This window comes from Mesoplodon mirus (assembly GCF_964341445.2).
Source record: "Mesoplodon mirus genome assembly, chromosome: 2".
NCBI lineage: Eukaryota > Metazoa > Chordata > Mammalia > Artiodactyla > Ziphiidae > Mesoplodon > Mesoplodon mirus.
The window spans coordinates 145,647,685-145,666,879 of NC_138977.1; the positions used below are offsets into that span (position 1 = coordinate 145,647,685).

General features: G+C 41.3%; 1 protein-coding gene and 1 pseudogene across 4 annotated transcripts in view; both read right to left on the bottom strand.

The window, feature by feature from the left end:
• Window positions 1-19,195, bottom strand: part of SYNPO2 (synaptopodin 2) — a 173,548-nt gene that overhangs the window by 99,967 nt on the left and 54,386 nt on the right. The gene's annotated exons all lie outside the window — the stretch shown is intronic.
• LOC309791522 (ran-specific GTPase-activating protein-like) lies at window positions 8,364-11,789 on the bottom strand (annotated as a pseudogene). Its single transcript has one exon. The product of its transcript is annotated as a ran-specific GTPase-activating protein-like (transcript).

The following is a 19,195-nucleotide window of genomic DNA, read 5'->3' on the forward strand; positions in this document are numbered from 1 at the left end:
CAGTGACTTTCTTCTGACCCCTGCGGCAATTTCTTCCTTCTTTAAAGAACACATGCTGCAAAGAACATTGTGGTGCATGACTCTTTTTGAATTATGGTTTTCTCAGGGTAGTAGTGGGATTGCTGGGTCGTATGGTAGTTCTATTTTTAGTTTTTTAAGGAACCTCCATACTGTTCTCCATAGTGGCTGTATCAATTTACATTCCCACCAACAGTGCAAGAGGGTTCCCTTTTCTCCACACCTTCTCCAGCATTTATTGTTTCTAGATTTTTTGATGATGGCCATTCTGACTGGTGTGAGATGATATCTCACTGTAGTTTTGATTTGAATTTCTCTAATGATTAATGATGTTGAGCATTCTTTCATGTGTTTGTTGGCAATCTGTATATCTTCTTTGGAGAAATGTCTATTTAGGTCTTCTGCCCATTTTTGGATTGGGTTGTTTGTTTTTTTTGATATTGAGCTGCATGAGCTGCTTGTAAATTTTGGAGATTAATCCTTTGTCAGTTGCTTCATTTGCAAGTATTTTCTCCCATTCTGAGGGTTGTCTTTTCATCTTGTTTATGGCTTCCTTTGCTGTGCAAAACTTTTAAGTCTCATTAGGTCCCATTTGTTTATTTTTGTCTTTATTTCCATTTCTCTAGGAGGTGGATAAAAAAGGATCTTGCTGTGATTTATGTCATAGAGTGTTCTGCCTATGTTTTCCTCTAAGAGTTTGATAGTGTCTGGCCTTACATTTAGGTCTTTAATGCATTTTGAGTTTATATTTGCGTATGGTGTTAGGGAGTGTTCTAATTTCATTCTTTAGCCAGGACATAGAAGCAACCTAAGTGTTCATCTACAGATGAATGGATAAAGAAGATGTGGCACATATATATAATGGAATATTACTCAGCCATAAAAAGAAACAAAATTGAGTTATTTGTAGTGAGGTGGATGGACCTAGAGTCTGTCATACAGAGTGAAGTAAGTCAGAAAGAGAAAAACAAATACCGCATGCTAAGACATATATATGGAATCTAAAAAAGAATAAATAAATGGTCATGAAGAACCTAGGGACAAGACGGGAATAAAGACGCAGACCTACCAGAGAATGGACTTGAGGACACGGGGAGGGGGAAGGGTAAGCTGGGACAAAGTGAGACAGTGGCATGGACATATATACACTACCAAACGTAAAATAGATAGCTAGTGGGAAGCAGCCGCATAACACAGGGAGATCAGCTCGGTGCTTTGTGACCACCTAGAGGGGTGGGATAGGGAGGGTGGGAAGGAGTGAGACACAAGAGGGAAGAGATATGGGGATATATGTATATGTATAGCTGATTCACTTTGTTATAAAGCAGAAACTAACACACCACTGTAAAGCAATTATACTCCAATAAAGATGTTAAAAAAAAAAAAAAAAAAAAAGAACACATGCTAAGCCTCGGGCTCTAGACCTCTTACTTTCATTTTCACTAGTTGCTTTGTTCTTAGCCAGCTTGCTTTGTTCTAAGTCTGTAGTCTTTCAGCAAGTCAAGGGCCAGGCTGAAATCCCAGAGCAAATTTCTCCAAGGCCAAAGAAGGAAATGTTCTACAGTCTTTGGAATCCAATAACCAAGAACATTAGGTTATCTTATTTGGATGCTAATATATTGGATGTTACACATTTTTCATGAAAATTAGACATTTTATGGATTAACTGTGTATCTTCATTACATCACATTCTCTAACAAAGGTTAAAGGTGCATGGATAGGTCCATGTTTTAAGTAGACGCTACATTTTTTGTAAAATATAAGGTTTTTCAAAGCAAAGTCAAAGGGAATACCACCATAGAGGCTCTGGTGTTATAAATTTTACTTAAGATGCTGTATATCTTATGATTTCTTGAGGAGATGGCTAATATCTAAGGGAATTATCCAGAGCTGTACCAGAAACATGGGGGAAAAACCTGGAACCTCTTTGTATAGAAACTACCAGGTACTATTCTATATTCATTTTCCCCAGATGGCAAGTGGTTATCTAGAAATGACCATGATGGGGGGTTTCCCACTGTGCTTTTGGTTGGGTTGGCCAGAAAAGCCACAGAGCCTCAGGCCAAGGACCAAGTGGAGCTTTGTTTTCTTGTTTGTGTGCTGAAATGTATTACCGCCTGGCAAGGATTAGGTGTGGAAACCTGAAGCCAGGATTTTCAAAATTCTGGCTCTGAGGCAAACCCCAAACAACAAAGGGAAGCTATTTGTTTGGAAAGCCCAGTGTCTGGGAATGTCAGAGCTAAAAGGTCAATTGTAGAGTTATCAGGAAGTTCAATTAATACCTTATTAACATGGTTCCTCTTAAAGGAACCATGAGAGAGACAGAGACAGAGACAGAAAGAGAGAGAGAGAAAGGAGAAAAAGAAGGGAGGGAGGGAAAGAAAAGGGAATAGCAGCATAGAGTGGGAGTTAAAATTCACTCCAGGTTAAAAACCACTTACTAGTTCAACCACCTAAGCCTCTGTTTTCTGAAACATTAAATGGGAATAATAATACCCACCTAGGTTACAGGGTTATTCTAAGAATTCATTGACTTAATCTCTGTAAATGACTTAGTGCAGTGTCTGGAACCTGTCAAGTGTGCTCAGTAAAAGCTAACCATTGTCACTGTTATTTTAAAGTAACTGGATAAGAAGGAGGGAAAAGATGTACCCATTGTGAGGTACAGTTCCTTAAACACTCCCATGTTATTAGCTAATCATTTAGAGCCTTGTGAGGAAGGACCTACTCTTCAAGTAGTACATCAGTGGATTCAGGTCCTATAAGAATCTCATCAATTTCTTCAACCTTTTGAATTTATAGAATCTATACAACCTGGGATAGACTGGGTCACCATTTGTTCAGTTTGCACCCTGCCCAAGAGGAACAGTTTAGGGGATCTTTCATTTTCCAAGTCTTGCATCCCAGATTTGGATTGCATCATCCCAGAAGAAGTGGCAATTTTTTTTTTTTTTTAGTTTTGCATAAATGTTCCATATGACCTAGCAGCAGCCCTGGGGTCCAATCCCAAATCCCACGGCTTCATGACCAGATCTTCCAGTCATACCCTGGCTTCCCTTCTCCATGTGAGACTGCAGAGAAGTTCCTCCCTTGGGATCTGCTGGGTAAGGAGGGAGCTGTGCTCCAGAGGTCCAGCCTCTGGGGAAGAGAAATGAATTCAAGCCTCTCCTAGCTGTTGACTCCACCCAGAAACTGCCAAGGGGAGGGAGACTGCCTTTTCTTCCTCCCTAGAGAGCTCATATCTCAATTCTGGCCAAAAGGTATTGCTTGAGTACTGAGGTATGGGAGCCAGAGGGAGAGATGATGGAAATAAACCACACTTTCTGTTTCCCTTTTCACTCCAGCAGCCTGAATGGATGGTGGAGAACTTCACAGCCATTGTCATTGAGTCCCTCTGTCTGAACTGCCATCCTCTGACCCACCTAGATTAACTGTGCTTGTCCTGTCAGACTTGGCTTTCTGTGATCTGCAATCCCATCCCCTCTCTATTTCTTCTTAGCATCTCAAATGTAATAACTTAATTCATCCTCAGACATGTTTAACTCTCATTCTATACCCTACTTTCAAATATGTCCTCTCTTTCATTTCTCTTTTCATATGATGGGACAAAATACACCACCTCGAGGCAAGCTCAGTAATGTGTATCTGCAGTGGAGTAAGTTCTCACCCAATGGCTGCACCCGTAATTTCATTTGGCCCTCAGTTTAATTTGCCCTCAGCTTTTGGACATTACAGACAGTTTGCATTCCTCAAGCCCAGGATCATGACTAGTAGGATAGTAGGGAGAAAAGTGCCCGTCATTCTCCAAAGATACGACCTGCCAGCAAAATGTGGATAAGCCCAAGAAACCATTTCCAAACATGGAAACATGAGTGGATCAGTTTGGGGCAGATAGAAGTTTCTGCCAGCTCTTAATTTTGCCAATCTCCCTAGCTGATTTCTCAACCACTCAACACAGGATGAAAGGGGAAAAAAATGACTTCTATTTCCAACACTTAGGCTCTATTAGAAATGATAAAAGTTTTTCCATAATAAGTAAAATAGATAATAGAAAAATTAGGGGCCTGAGGATTATCCTGAAACCCTTTACAATTATGGAAAATTCATAGCAGGGTTAAGTTTTTTTTTTTAAAGTAAGAACTGAATATTTTCATTACCTTCTCTGTTTGTAGGTACTTTATAGCTAAGTTTATTTTTGCATTGCCAGAAAATTTTTAGCTGTTCACTGATTAATGGGAGAAACATGTACCCCCAACCCAAAGGCATAAAAGTTCCAAAAATGCATTATCAATGCCTCCTTTATAAATTGACTGTCTTCTATCACTCCGTGATTGGGGCTTCAGAAACTTTTTCTTTTGTTTTCCTATTACTTTTCTAATCAGGTTTTCTCTATTTCCTTTGCTGACTCTTCTTTCTCCTCTATTCCTAACAGTAGGTTCTCTCAGGGCAAATTTTTGGCTTTTCTCTCTGAAAGCAATCCCTCAGTGGGCTTCTCTGCTCTCAGGGATTCAGCCATTGCTTCTACGTGGATTCTTCAAATCTACAACCACATTTACAACTGGTTGCCAGTCATCCACTACATGAAAGCCTGCTCTGTCTTCAAAAGAATAGATTCAAAAGTAAAATTACATCCTTTCTACAAACAAGGCCCTAGCTTCTCATTCTGTCAGGGGAGTTAAGACTTAAATGAAGGTAACATCCAAAGAGCCATATACTAGAAATTGACAAGGGATTAGAAATAAGCCTGCCTTCCTGGTGATTCACTGCATCACTTTTGGGACCAAACATTTTATGGGTTACTTAATTATCCTCTATTGCTTTACATTTGTATGTCAGTGATTTGATGAATATTTACTAAGCACTTACTCTGTGCCAGGTGCTGCTCTACATGCAGGCAAACAGCAGTGAACATGAAAGACCCTAGAGGACTTTGCAATTTTAGAGGGAAGAAGCCAATGATAAACTCATAAAAATATAAAATAAAGCACCAATAAGAGCAATATAGAGGGTAAAAACAGGCTAATGCGACAGAGCAGGGATAGGATGGGGTGAAGACTGCTTTAGATGGGTGGTGCCTCTCTGAGGAGGTAGTATTAGAATTTACACCTGGATAACGAAGATACAGAAATGCAAAGATGGGATGCAACATACTAGAAAAAGTATGTTACAATCCAAAGGGAGAGTATATTCAAAGGCTCTGAGATGTGGACAAGCTTAGCATATTTGAGGAAAAGTAGAAGGAAATGAGGCAATAAAAGGCAGGTGTCAACTCATGTGGACTCTGTAGGGCATGGTTTTTCAACCTTGGCACTATTGACATTTGAGACCAGATAATTCTTTCTTGTTGGACCCTGTTTTGTGTGGTGCAAGGTGTTTAGCAGCATTCTTGGGCTCTACCCACTAGACTCCAGTAGGCTCTCCCTAGTAGTAGCAACCAAAACATGTCTCTAGAAATTGCCAAATGTCTTTGGTATTGTGAGGGTGAAACAGTCTCCAGTTGAGAACCACTGCTGTAGGCCAAGATAAGAAATGTGGATATTATCCTAAGTGCAGTGGGAAGCTATTAGAACATCTTAGGCAGAGAGTGATAAGAAATGAGTTGCACTGTAGGGCGTTTACGCTGGCTTTTGTGGAAAGTGACAAGAGTAGAGGCAGGGAAGAAATCAGAAAGCTACAACATAAGCTTAGGTCAGACACAATGGACTGAAATGGTAGCCAAGAGGACTCATCTAGGAATTAGGTAGAGGGGGTTGAAAGGAAGAGAAGAATCAAGCATGATGCTTAGGTTCTTTGCTGGAGCCGTGAAGTAGTTGGACCTTAGCCTTAAGCCTGAGATGGTAGTGCCATTTATTGATAGGGAAGACTAGGAAACAGAGTGGTGGGTGCAGGAGATAGAAATCAAGAATTCTGTTGGCCATACTAAGTTTGAGATGTCTATTAGGTATCCAAGTGCAGATGTGAAGCAGGCAGGTAGATACATGAGTGTGGCACCTAGAGGACAGTCAGGATTGGAGATTTAAATTTATAGATGGAATTTGAAGATGAGAACTAGATGGGATTCCCTAGTGTATTAACTTCCTGTAGATGCTATAACGAACTGAGTATACACTGGTGGCTTAACACAACAAAAATGTATTCTTTCACAGTCTGGAGGCCAGAAGTCCAAAATCAAGGTGTCTGTAGGGGCTGTACTCCCTCTGGAGACTCTAGGGGAGAATCCATTCCTCACTTTTTCTAGCTGCCGGTGGCTGTCAGCAATCCTTGACTGCGGCCTTGTGGCCACACCTCTCCAAGCTCTACCTCTTTGGTCACAATGCCTCCTCTTCTGTCTGCCAAATCTCCCCTGTGTTTCTCTTATGAGGACATTTGTCATTGGATTTAGGGCCCACCTGAAAAATCCAGGATGATCTCTTCATCTCAAATTCCTTAATTTAATTACATCTGCAAAGATCCCTTTTCCAAAATCAGGTAACACTTACAAATTCTGGGAATTAGGATGGTGACACCTAATTCTTTGGGGCCACCACTCAACCCACTACACCTAGGGAGAGAGTACAAATAGAGAAGACAAAAGGCTTGCTCCAAGGCTGGCACTCCAATGACAGCGTCTTGGAGACTCCAACACACAGGAGTTAGTAGAGGATGAAGAGCTAGGAGAGAACAGCCAGACAGTGCAGGGGCCACAGACGACTAGAGCGAGAGCCTGGGGTTCCTGTTTCTTTTCTATCTCTCATGTTTCTTTGCACCATATTTGTCTCAGAATAACTTTGAAAGATACTCCTTGAATTGAAATGAATGCTTACAGTGATCTTCTTAAAAAGCACATTGTTCAGGCTGTTAAACTTCCTTGAGCTCGTTGGAAAAACTCAGGGGTAATCATCCACACGTTTATTGCTTTAGGTGAGCACATGGAAAAAAGATAAAGAGAAAAAAGTATCGTTTTATTTTGTGCCAAGTTTTTACTATAAAAGTAACCATCACTCTTCTTTTGATTCTTTAGTCCCAAGGCACAAAGGACTAACATTTGAAACCTATTTAGCAAATTCTTTGAAACTTGTAGCAAACTTCCAAAGTTAAATTTAGGATTCAAATCTCTGTGATTGGTCAGTGAAGTGAAAGGGACAGAGAGTAATGATTCAAGGAAACTGCTTTCCTCTGATGCCCTGATATGGTAACGGAAAATATATCTTCACTCCAGGGGAAAATATATTCATTGTCTTTTCATAAAAATAATAGATTTAGTGTTACCAGTAACTTTACAGTCAGTACTTCTCAGCTTTACATACTAATGAACAAATATATCCTAAAACCCTTTGAATAGAAATATATCATGTAGGATCAAAATGTCATCTGGGGCTTCCCTGGTGGCGCAGTGGTTGAGAGTCCGCCTGCCGATGCAGGGGACACGGGTTCGTGCCCCGATCCCGGAAGATCCCACATGCCGCGGAGCGGCTGGGCCCGCGAGCCATGGCCGCGGAGCCTGTGTGTCCGGAGACTGTGCTCCGCAACGGGAGAGGCCACAGCAGTGAGAGGCCCGCGTACAGCAAAAAAAAAAAAAAAAAATGTCATCTGTCTTACAATGTAAAAATTGGTAACCTGGAGAAATACATTTTAAATCAGAGTAAAATGAATGTATGGCATCAGAATGCAGGAACACTAGTCCTTCCCCCGCACCCCCAGGGGTGGCTCTCTTACTGGATGGCAGGGTACTCTAGGTCCTACCTCTCAAAAACTCTAGGGGGGAGCAATTTGAGGGAAAGTTTCAACTTTTCTTCTAGTCATCTTCCTTCTAGAAGGAAAACGATGACTGAAGCAGTCTGTTTCCTGAGATGATTGAAGACTGCAAGAGGAGGCTTGAAGAATTCTCTATAGTTTCCCTGGGCTCACAGAACTGTGGACAAGTTGTAGGGCAGAGCTATTCAGGATCCTCATCCCCTCCACTGGAGATGGATTCAGTACTTGCAGTCTTGTACTTTTGACCCTCTCCTCCATCTCCCACCCTCACTCTATGTGCCACAGGGTCCTAAGGGGTAAACAAAACTATAGAAGGCTGAGTTCTGCTTGTCTAGGGCCTTACACCTCCCAATCAAGTACAAAATCTACTAAGTAATGGACCAGTCAATTAACTTGGTGTACGAAGTTGAAAACAAGTGCACTTTATCCTTAAAATCGGAGGATTTAAAGTAATATGACATGTCTGAACATCTTTGAGATCACCTCCCACCACCCCCACTACCATACACGCACCACATATATCCAAACCAATGTTCTGATCTGAATAAGCATTTGGATGGTAATGTCAACTAATGGAAACATAAACCACATTTTTTTTTGAGATGCAGAAAGGATGAAAACAATGCGTACTATTCAAGAACACTAAGAGTAAATTGAAAAGTGCCTTGAAAAATAAAAGTTAAAGCAGGAAAAGTGTCAAGGAATTGCTGAAGCTAAGAAATGATGCACGACTTGCCAAAAGTCTAAAGTTCAACAAGCAGCTCTTTGATGTGACTAGAGAATTAACTCATCTCTGCATTGTGTTCTCTACATAAGTGGAGGGATATTTTGGCAAGAAAAGCGGCAGCAGATTCCTGGCTTTTCCCATCAGACTCTGACAGGAGTAAGCAGCCCTGGGTTCCAGTGCAGACTCTGTGACCTTCCCCTTTTGTGACTGAAATAAGTCCTTGTCCCCTTCTGAGGCCCTCTTTCTCCATCTACAAAATAAGAGCAATAACGAACACACACACATTCGGAGGTTTGTTGTAAGGCTAACATGTATTAGCAGATACGAAAGTGCTTTGAAAAAGTTTAAAGTTGCAAGTCATTTTATCATGTAGTAAAGGGAATCAGGATTGAGATTTTTCTGACACTACTCAGTCCTCGTAATCAACTAGGATAATCACCATTCTTTCCATGAGACCTCCTCAGATAGTAATTAGAGTAGCTACCATGTATTTAGTGTCACATGAACAGAGAATTTAACAATAATCTTTGACATAGGGTTATTACTTCCATCTTCACAGATGACAAAAATAAAGTCCAGAGGGATTAAATGGCTTTCCAAACCACCGTTCTGATAAACGGAGGAGCTGGGGTTTGAATCCAGATCTGATTCCCAGGCACATTCTCTTACATACTAGGTCACACAGAAGGAAGACCAGAGAGATGTGAAACATGGCCCCCAATTGCATGGGTGGGCGTACTGATGGACCCCAGCCTACCTATTCTCTTCACTAATTCTCAAGAGCCTTTCAAGTCAGCAGCATCCACTAGGTCCCTGACATGGAAGATCACAGGGAACTTCCCTTGGGAGGAGCCTCCTGTGTTTGTGGGGAATGGTTTTTCCAAACAGAGATCCCAGTTTCAAAGACCTTTGCCAGGACACTCTTTGAACCTATTGTGAGTGAGTTCATAAGCTTTTTATCACCGTGTTATCTTCCTGCATCTATTCTCCATGTACCTAAAGAAAAGGAATAAGATCACCCAAGCTCTATGGTTCAGAAACCATTTTATTTTACTGTGAGTTACACTTGCTTCCACCTCTCCCACCAAGCTTCCTCCCTGTTGTTTTATTATGAGTGCTCAATAAGCATTATTGATTGACTGGGTGTCTAAGTAGGGACTGATTTACCCAATAAGAAATATTTTTTTTCCAAGTTCAACAAATGTGTTGTTTATTTGCTATTTTGATGACTATAGATAAATGTTTCCACTATGGAAAAGAAAATTAGCACAGTACATTCTCACGACTGGGTAACGGATTTTCTGAAGTCATTTTCATTAGGGCAAAAACTTAGAAAAAAACAACCTGAATATCGGAGGCCAGTATATAAAGTCCCTTGTAAAAACAAAACAGAATAAAAACAAACCAAAAAGAAGAGGGCAGGGCAAAATTTAAAAAAAGAAAAAGGGAAAAGACAGGGAGAAAGGACACAACGGGAGCCGACTCATTGCTCCTCTTCAGCCGCCTCTTTGGTCTCGTCCTCGGGCTCCCTGCCCTCCTTCACCGAAAGAGCTTCTAGCTTCTCAGCTACTTTCTCGGCACTGTCATTTTTGCCAGATCCTTTCTTTTCTCTCTCTTCAGTCTCTTTCCTGCGTTCTTCAAACTTCGAATTTCTGTGCGTTCTCGGCGTTAAGGAAGCGGATGGCCGGCAGCTCCTGCTTGGGGCGCTGGCCGGCGAAGTCGGCGTGGGTAGTCCAGACCCAGGCGCGGTCACTGCCCGCGTTCGGCTTCAGCTCCACCACCGGCGTGATGCAGTGGTTGGCGCAGGTCTGGAGGGTCTCGTCCCTGCGCATGAGGAGGCGGATGGTCCCCTTCTCCTCGTGCTTCAGCAGCTTGACGTCCCCTGTGCCCAGCTCCTTCCACTCCGGGAGGTCGTTCTCCGAAGCGAAAGGGAACAGCTTGGCCCGCATTTGAAAAAGCTCCTCTTCATCTTCTTCCAGCGTTTTAATTTCTTGCTCAGGAAGAGAAACTATGGGCTCAAACTGGGGGGTCATGGTTGGACTCGTCGGCATTCTTGGTGGACGTGTCGTGCTCTTCGTGGGTGTCCTTGGCGACCGCCATAGGCGCGGCGGCGGCGACTCGGCTGGCTCCGTGGTCGCGGGCTCCGCGGGCTCTCGGCGGCCGGTCGCAGCTCCTGCCTCCGCGTCTGGCGCCGGCGCCTCCCTCCCGCCCGCTCTTCCCTCCGCCCCGCGACCCGAGCCCCGACCCCTGACCCCGGCGGCGGGAAACGCGCCGCCAGGAGTAATGTTGATGTTGACAAAATTACGGTAATTGCAAGCTAAAAGAATGAAGTTGTGACTACTTATATCTACATTGTGTAATGTGAATGTGCTGGTCCAGTAACTTTTTCTGTGTTCTCATGTCTCCTCCTCATCTCTGCAACTCTTAGAGCTGTTGGCCACAATTTACTTCTTGAAACCACTTCCTTCCTCGGCTTCCATAAAGCTTATACCATCCTGATTCTCCACAGCCTCTACTTTAATAACTGCATCTTCTCAGTTTCCTTCAAGAACTTTTCTTCCACTTCCCATTCCTCATACATGGACATTACCTCCGGTCTTATCAGTCCCCTAGTCTCTCTTCAAAATCAGTCCCCACCTATGGAGATGGCTTCTGAATCTGTCTTCAAACCCTGAATCTCCCTCCTCATTTCCAGTTTGTATCTACTTTTCATTTGGATTCCATCTTACTCTGTGATTCCCAGGTTAAAAACCTTTGAAATAATCTTTGATGATTTCCCTTAGGTTTCCAAAACAGTTCATACAATTCCTCCTATTTCCTTAGTAATAGTTCTAGAATGTATGCCTTCTTTTTTATTTATTTAAAATATATCTATTGAATTCCAGGCCCTCATCTTGAAAAATGCACAAACTTCTGAGTAAGGCCCTGTTTCCTTTTTCTTATCCCTTCTATTCTTGCACATGGTTGCCAAATTAGTATTCCCCAATACTTTTTTTTACTTTCCCACTCTTGCTCTTGACCTCTTAAGACAGCTCTGCTTTATCTATGAAATGAAGTCCAAATTCTTTGCCTGAGAGTCACATCCTTGTAACATCTGGATTTAAGCAACCTTTGGAAACACATCTATTTTTCTCTACTTGAACCTGTTGCTTTGGGTAGACTGGTCTTCCTGCTCCTCCCCTGTAGTAATGCTTTGTTCATTTTGATCTCTGAATATTGGCTCAAGCCCTTCCTCTCACCTAGAATGCCTTCTGTTCTCTGCTTCTCTCATCCAATTCTTTCAGTTAAAAAGGCCCAATTCTTTTTTTTTTTTTTTTTTTCTTTTTGCGGTATGCGGGCCTCTCACTGTTGTGGCCTCTCCCGTTGCGGAGCACAGGCTCCGGATGCGCAGGCCCAGCGGCCGTGGCTCACGGGCCCAGCCGCTCTGCGGCATATGGGATCCTCCCAGACCGGGGCACGAACCCGTATCCCCTGCATTGGCAGGCGGACTCTCAACCACTGCGCCACCAGGGAGGCCCCAAGGCCCAATTCTTCAATTCTTCTCTTCCTAAAAATCTTCTCCTGGTTACTTCAGTCCAGAGTAAAATAGGCAAGGGAAACACATTCTCTAAATCTGCAGCTCTCATGGCCTCAGAGCCCATGCGCCACCTAAGACACACTATTGTGGGACATTTCATATTGTGGAACTGAGTTATCATTTAGCTTCTCACATGTGAACATTTAAATTTCCCATTATGTTGTACCTTCTCTGAGAACAGAAGCAGTTTGGCATGGTGGTAAAGAGTATGAAGTCTAGAGCAAGACTATCTGGGTTCATCACTTACTATCTATGTGATCTTGGGCAATGTATTTTATTACACCTCAGTTTTCTCATCTGTAAAACTGTGGATAATATTATACTCCCCTCATAGACTTATCATAGGGATTCAATGAGTTAATATGTGTAAGATGCTTAGACATAATATGTGTAAGATGCTTAGACAGTGCCCGGCACATAATAAGTACTTTGTAAGTGTTAGCTATTATTCTTCCTTATATATTTCCCCACGTATAGCTAGCTAGCTAGCTAGATAAACATATCTATCTATCTATATATACACACACACATTATATCTATATCAACATCTATATCTATATATCTGAAAAGATAGTTAATCAACTAACCAGTTAATCTGGGGAGTGTGGACAGACCATCTATTTCAAGAATATGTTTCTCTCTAGCTCAGTTTTGTGCCTGAATTATGCCTAGAGTTCCTTCAGCTTCTCATTCTTTTCCTGACTTAACATGAGTGTTCTTCTAAGACAGAGAGATGGGCAGCAGACTTAATTTCAGTTAAGACTTTGACCAGAATAGAAATGCCCATTTTTAGTTGAACATCCTTTCACATTTGAGACATAAATATTCCCTAGATGGCAATGATGAGTCTATATAAAAGGATGCTTTGTATTACAATTTGTGTTCGGTTTGGAAATAGGATCTAGGACTTTCCCCATGAATAATCTTCCTGAAGTTAAAAAAAAGAGAGAGAGAGAGAGAAATGGGAGGGGAAAAAAGCACTGTTAAATGATGAAGACATTTAAGGCACATCTGTAGGCAAATTGCCTTTTTTTTAAACGCCTTCTTTTGTTTTAAAGATGTGTACAGATGGTAAAATATGATTACATGAAAATTTATGTACTTAAATCTTTTAAAACACTGAAATAAGAATGTGATTTTATAACATAACACAGTAAAACCTATATGAGACGAGCATACATAATTGGTGATGCCGAAGAGAAGTTACAGGCAGAATCTGAGGAGAGAGCTATAGACACCATGTAGACAGATATGGGCCATGTGTCAGGAGCGGGGAGATGGACAAGGACCTGAGCAGGAATCCTGGCCTTCTGGGAGGGGTGAAGGGGACACAGGATCTGCTCCACCTTTTTGCATTCTAATGCGTTCCTCACCAAGCCCAGAGGAGTTCAGTTTTGTTGGAGAAAAATTCACTGGAGAGGACCAAGAGAGATCAGTACCTCTGATTCTCCATGGAGCTCATCAATACTCAGTTTCATGCTGGCTTATGGTCTTCACTTTGGTGATCTTTGGCAGTCTATATTAATTCCTAGGAGTCTATAATAAGCAGGGTGGTTTTGCAGTTACACATGAAAATTATGAAAATACAACAATAGATATTGCACATGGCACAAAGTGTTCAAAGCTTCATGGTGTGCACAGTTATGAGCAATTTTTGATTTTCAAAAGGAATGGCTATAGTTGGAGAAAGGTTGGGTCCTGCAGAATCTCTCCTGTTCTTGCCTGAAGTTAATACCCTCTAACACCATTTCTGAGACCTGTATGCCTTTAGTCATTAATTAGTGCATTCAAATAATCAATGAATAATGAGCACCTATCCTGTCCCAATGTGATGAATCCTATGAAAGGAGAAGTACAGGGTATTGGTGAACTTGAGAAACAATGGTGTGCCCATTAAAAGCTTCAAATTATAATAAATACAGGAGAACTTCTATTATTTTCTCTGAACTCTCAACATAGTTTGGATGAATGAGCTAAACATTTTAGCTCAAAGTGAATCATGTGTTTAAACTCATATGTGAGGGTTAAAAAAGGGTTGTCTTCCTACCCCTTATTACAAAACTTCCATTAAATGAAGTGCCAAGGTCACTTATTAATTATGCTAATGGAACTACAACCCTGTTTTCTTTCTTTACACGTTAGGTTCTTCGGGGGTGGCGGGGAGGCAGAAGGACTTATTTAAAGGAAAAAATGTAGGCTTTGCAGGGTTCTGTGTTAGAATCCTGACTTTACTAGTTTCAATCTGTATCTGCAACTTTGAAAATTACTCAACCTCTCTGAACTTCAAGTTTCTCTTCTATAAAATTGGCATAATAATTCCTTCCGGGGTTGTTGTAGGACTAGAAATAAAGCTTTATAAAGCACCTGGCACAGGGCCTGAAGCTTTATAAAACACTTCATAAATAGTATATGTTAGTATCATTGTTGAAAGCTACCAAATTCTCCTTTGTTGACTTGTATGTGTAATAATGAGAAGGTGCCTAATTGTTCTATCTGGAAAGATGAATTAAATACCTACCATTCAATGTGATCAACTAAAATACCAACAAAAACAACTGAATAGTAAGATTTAATACTTGTGTTTACAGATTGCTATTACATTATTTCTGGCATTTTTTTTTTTACCAGTCTACACTCTTACTGGAATGAAATTTGAGAATTATATATAAAATCAATGAGTTAATTCAGAATACATAATTACAAGTAACTCGGATTCAGACAGAATATCTCCTTTTCTCATAAATAAAAAGGTTAGTGTTGAATATTATATAAGAGAAAAAAAAGAGAGCTATTTCACTAAATTCAATACCAGAAGAAGGAATAAGCTATATGTGATAAATGAAGTCTTGGTGAATTTATCTCTTTCTATTGAAAATGCCTATTGCTCTGGTTAGGCATCTTGCATATCTTATCTGTAGTATATCTTCATAATCATCTTCAAAGTGGTATAGGGAGATTTCCGCCCCCACTTCTAATTTTTCCAGGGTGGGGAGGTGGGGACCTATTGTCTCCTCTTTACCACTCCTCACTCACTCTTGGAGGAGGAGGAAGAGGGCCTTGCTTGATGGATGAGACTGGGAGCAGGGACTGAGCAAGCCCAGCTCAAGTCAGACCTCCTCTTGCTCTTCCCAGCTCAGGAGACACCTTACCCAGGATCTGTTCTCAGCTAGATCATGTGATAAGTTTAGAAGAGTGGCTGGGAATTCCCTGGCGGTCCAGTGATTAGGACTACTCTGCACTTTCACTGCCAGGGCCCGGGTTCAATCCCTGGTCAGGCAAACAAGATCCCACAAGCCGCAAGACTTGGCCAAAAAAAAAAAAAAAAAAAAGAGCAGGCTCTTTGCCTGAGCCTGGGTGGCGAAGTTTAATGGTGGGATGAAATATTAAGAAGCTCATTATGTCTATCCACCTTGGCCACATCCTCAAATTCAGCTTAATTTGGTTTTTTTTTTTTTTTTTCTGTTACGTGGGCCTCTCACTGTTGTGGCCTCTCCTGTTGCGGAGCACAGGCTCCGGACGCACAGGCTCAGTGGCCATGGCTCACAGGCCCAGCCGCTCCGTGGCATGTGGGATCTTCCTGGACCAGGGCACGAACCCGTGTCCCCTGCATCGGCAGGCGGACTCTCAACCACTGCGCCACCAGGGAAGCCCTTAATTTAGTTTTTAAAAGTTTTTATATTTAAATCTTCATCTGTTTCCTATGTTTTGCTTCTTAATTGTTTCCAATCTCTTGGCCACATCCTCAAATTCAGCTTAATTTAGTTTTTAAAAGTTTTTATATTTAAATCTTCATCTGTTTCCTATGTTTTGCTTCTTAATTGTTTCCAATCTCAAGACTAGATGTAATTTGCATTTTATGATGAAAAAACTTATGTTTGGAGAAGTAACATATATAGCCCAAGATTACACGTAAACAGCTGAGTTAGAATTCCAGCCCTGGCCTACTTTACTGTACACTTTAATTTCTTTTCAGGATACAATGTTGCCTTCTTTTTGTTGAACAGTAAAAATAACATAACAGCAGTAATAAAACTCCTGGTCCTATTTGGAAGCTATATATTTTCGCACTTGCGTCCCAACAAACTGTTTTCTCTTTATGTACTGGTCCTGTCTGGTAACAGAAAGTGTCTGCTCTGAACTTCCATCGTTATATTCTGTCTCTGCACAAACCAAGTACATAGAGAAAGAAGACAGGGGACAGAATTAATTAGGCCATAATGTCAGTCAAATCCTCCCTCCCCCAGCTCCCTCCCAACATATCTCACTGTTTAGGACTAGTGATTTTTCTAGATTTATCTATGCAATAGCATGAAGCCTTGAATAACTTTATACTTGGGTAAAACTTTCTACGTACTTGTGTAGAAATGGACCTTCAGAGTGCCTGGTTACATTATTTGCACGTTTGAATATCTTTCTCCTTTTCCACAGCTGATTTAGTTTATGGTTCTGACTTTCTGGGACACAACCCTGTATTAACTATATTTAACTACATTAACTATATCTTCTTATCTTCTATATTCTTGATGCTCTAACATCGGGGACCTCACTGACTAGAGAGGGACTGCCTCTCCCAGGTTAGCTAATTCCTAGAGATAGTGAACAATGTGCTTTGCCTTTGAGTACGACATTGATGCAGAGCGACCGATTCTGAGCGCACACCCCCACCTGCCTCCTCTGTTCAGTGCTCCAGGAGGCAGCACTCCTCTGCCCTAATCAGCTCAGGACCAGGTACCAGACAGCGAGGCGCCATCTTAATAATCCAGAGCCCTCCAAGATCATCCAGACTATCTAGTTCTAAACCTGCTCACCTCTGCCTTAATCAGCTCAGGGCCAGGTACCAGACAGCGAGGGGCCACCTTGATAATCCAGAGCCCTCCAAAATCATTCAGACTATCCAATCCTAAACCTGCTCACCTGGCCTTGCCCATTCCCTCCCTGGAAAGCACCGTAAAGGCTTTGCCCAAGGTCTCCCTCTCACCCCTCCTCCTGACCAACCCAGGTTGTTCCCCATGTGGCCCTTCATGGTATGGCATGTCCCCTCCCCTTGGGAACTGTGAGTGACAAACTACAGTTGACCCTTCAACAACACTGTGTGGGTTCACATATATGAGAATTCTTTCCAACAGTAAATATAACAATACTCCAGGATCCGTGGTTGGTTGAATCCAAGGATGAGGAACCGTGGATGCAGAGGGCTGACTATAAGTTATGCATGATTTCCAAATGCAAGGAGGGTTGGAGACCCTAACTCCCACTTTGTTCAAGGGTCAACTATATCTTTTCAATGGCAATTATCTCCCGATCTGTTGGCCTCACCATACCTGAATATAAACAAAATCCTGAGTACATTTAAAACAAATCCATACCCTTGCAAATAGAAAAAGGATACAGGCAACCATATATATTTTTTAATATACTTGCCTTTTTGTAGCAAAGTTATACTACAAATATACTATATATTCAAGTCTTAAGTTATACTGTAAAGCTGTATTACCATAAATTAATGAAATAATAATTTTCTATGATTCTTTAGATAAATAATATACTATTGAGACAAGGATACGAAGGTTGTTTTCTATTGTGATTTCTTTTAATGGAATGTTGTTTTCTGAACTTCATTACATGCATTTGATAGTGGTTTAGCGTGAAAGCAATTTGAAGCCAGCTGGTTGCCTTACAGATTCAAATGGAATTTTTCTGTAAGCTTCATGAAGACAGGAGTTATTTTCAATATAAATATTATGACGCCAGAATGAAACAAAACTAATTATAATTTTTATGTACATTCTAGAGGAAAAATGCAGGATAGCATTACTTGATACTATATGTAAAAGCACCTAGCTAGGTGATCAACATGTAGTAGAATTTCTAAATGCTATTTTTCCCTACCAATATCTATAAGAGCACCCAAAAAGATTTGTGTTCCATTTTAGAGGGAAGTTGAAGTATTGAAAACTAACAGCAGTCTACCTGGGTTAGGGTAGTATTTCTCAACCTTTTTCCATGATCATTTTCTAAGGGAGTGTTTTTTCCTAATTGTCCCCAACCCATGAAATGCTAATACTACAGATATACTACACACATGTGTACGTGCTGTGGCACTCTGGAGACCCACAAACCAGTATAACAGCTAAGGTATTTTTTTGCCCCTAGGGAACTAATTTTTACCCCCATGGGGACGATCTCACCTCACTGATAACCAGTGAGAATACATGGTTAGAGTTACCAATGGCTACAGGTAACCATGGCTACCTTAACCCTGGCTACTCACTAGAACTACCTGAAAGGGATTTAATTACCAGGTCCCCATTCCGAGATTTTTATGTAATTCATCTGGGATGGGACCCAGGCTTTGTTATTTTAAAACTCTCCAGTGGGTTAGATCTAGAAAGATCCTTTACTGCTAACCAGAGAGGAGCAAGTCTAAGTGCTTATTCAATGCTTTAAGCCTGTGACAAGTTAACCAAGTAACATGACATGGTGTGTTTGTAATTTACCTTCATTGTAAATTGACATATAATACATCAATTCTTTCACACTGTAATAAAAACTTGTATATTTATATGAATGTCCCATGTACAATTAGGGGACAAATGTGGTGGAGAAAGTGAGCAATGATCATGATTCAGGGAATGTGGTATTTAAAGGAGAAAATCCCCCCTTTTTCATTTTGGGGCAGCAGAAGGACGTTACCTGGGGCAGGAGAGCGCTCAGTTTGCACTGTGACCCCAGGAGGGCCTGTTTTGGTAGAATCATAGTTCTCAAACTGTGGTTCCTGGACCTTAGAACTTACTAGAAATGCAAATTATTGGACCTTACCCCAGACCTACTGAATCAGAAATGTGTGGGGTGGGAGACAGTGATCTTTGGTTTAACAAGCCCCCAGGTTATTACTGTGATCCACTCTCGAGTTTGAGAACCACTCAGCCATGGTAAAACATGGTTCCCGAGCATCGTATGTCCCAGCTGCTTCTTTTCTTCCTTAAGAAAATTTACTTTTTATTCCTACTGCTGATTTTTATCCTGTATTTGATTAATTTGTTCTTAATTTTGTTCCTATGAATCAAGATCTTAACAATCTGGACCATGTTAGTGCCATCAATGAACTTTTAAAATTCCATCTTTCATAAACCACTGCT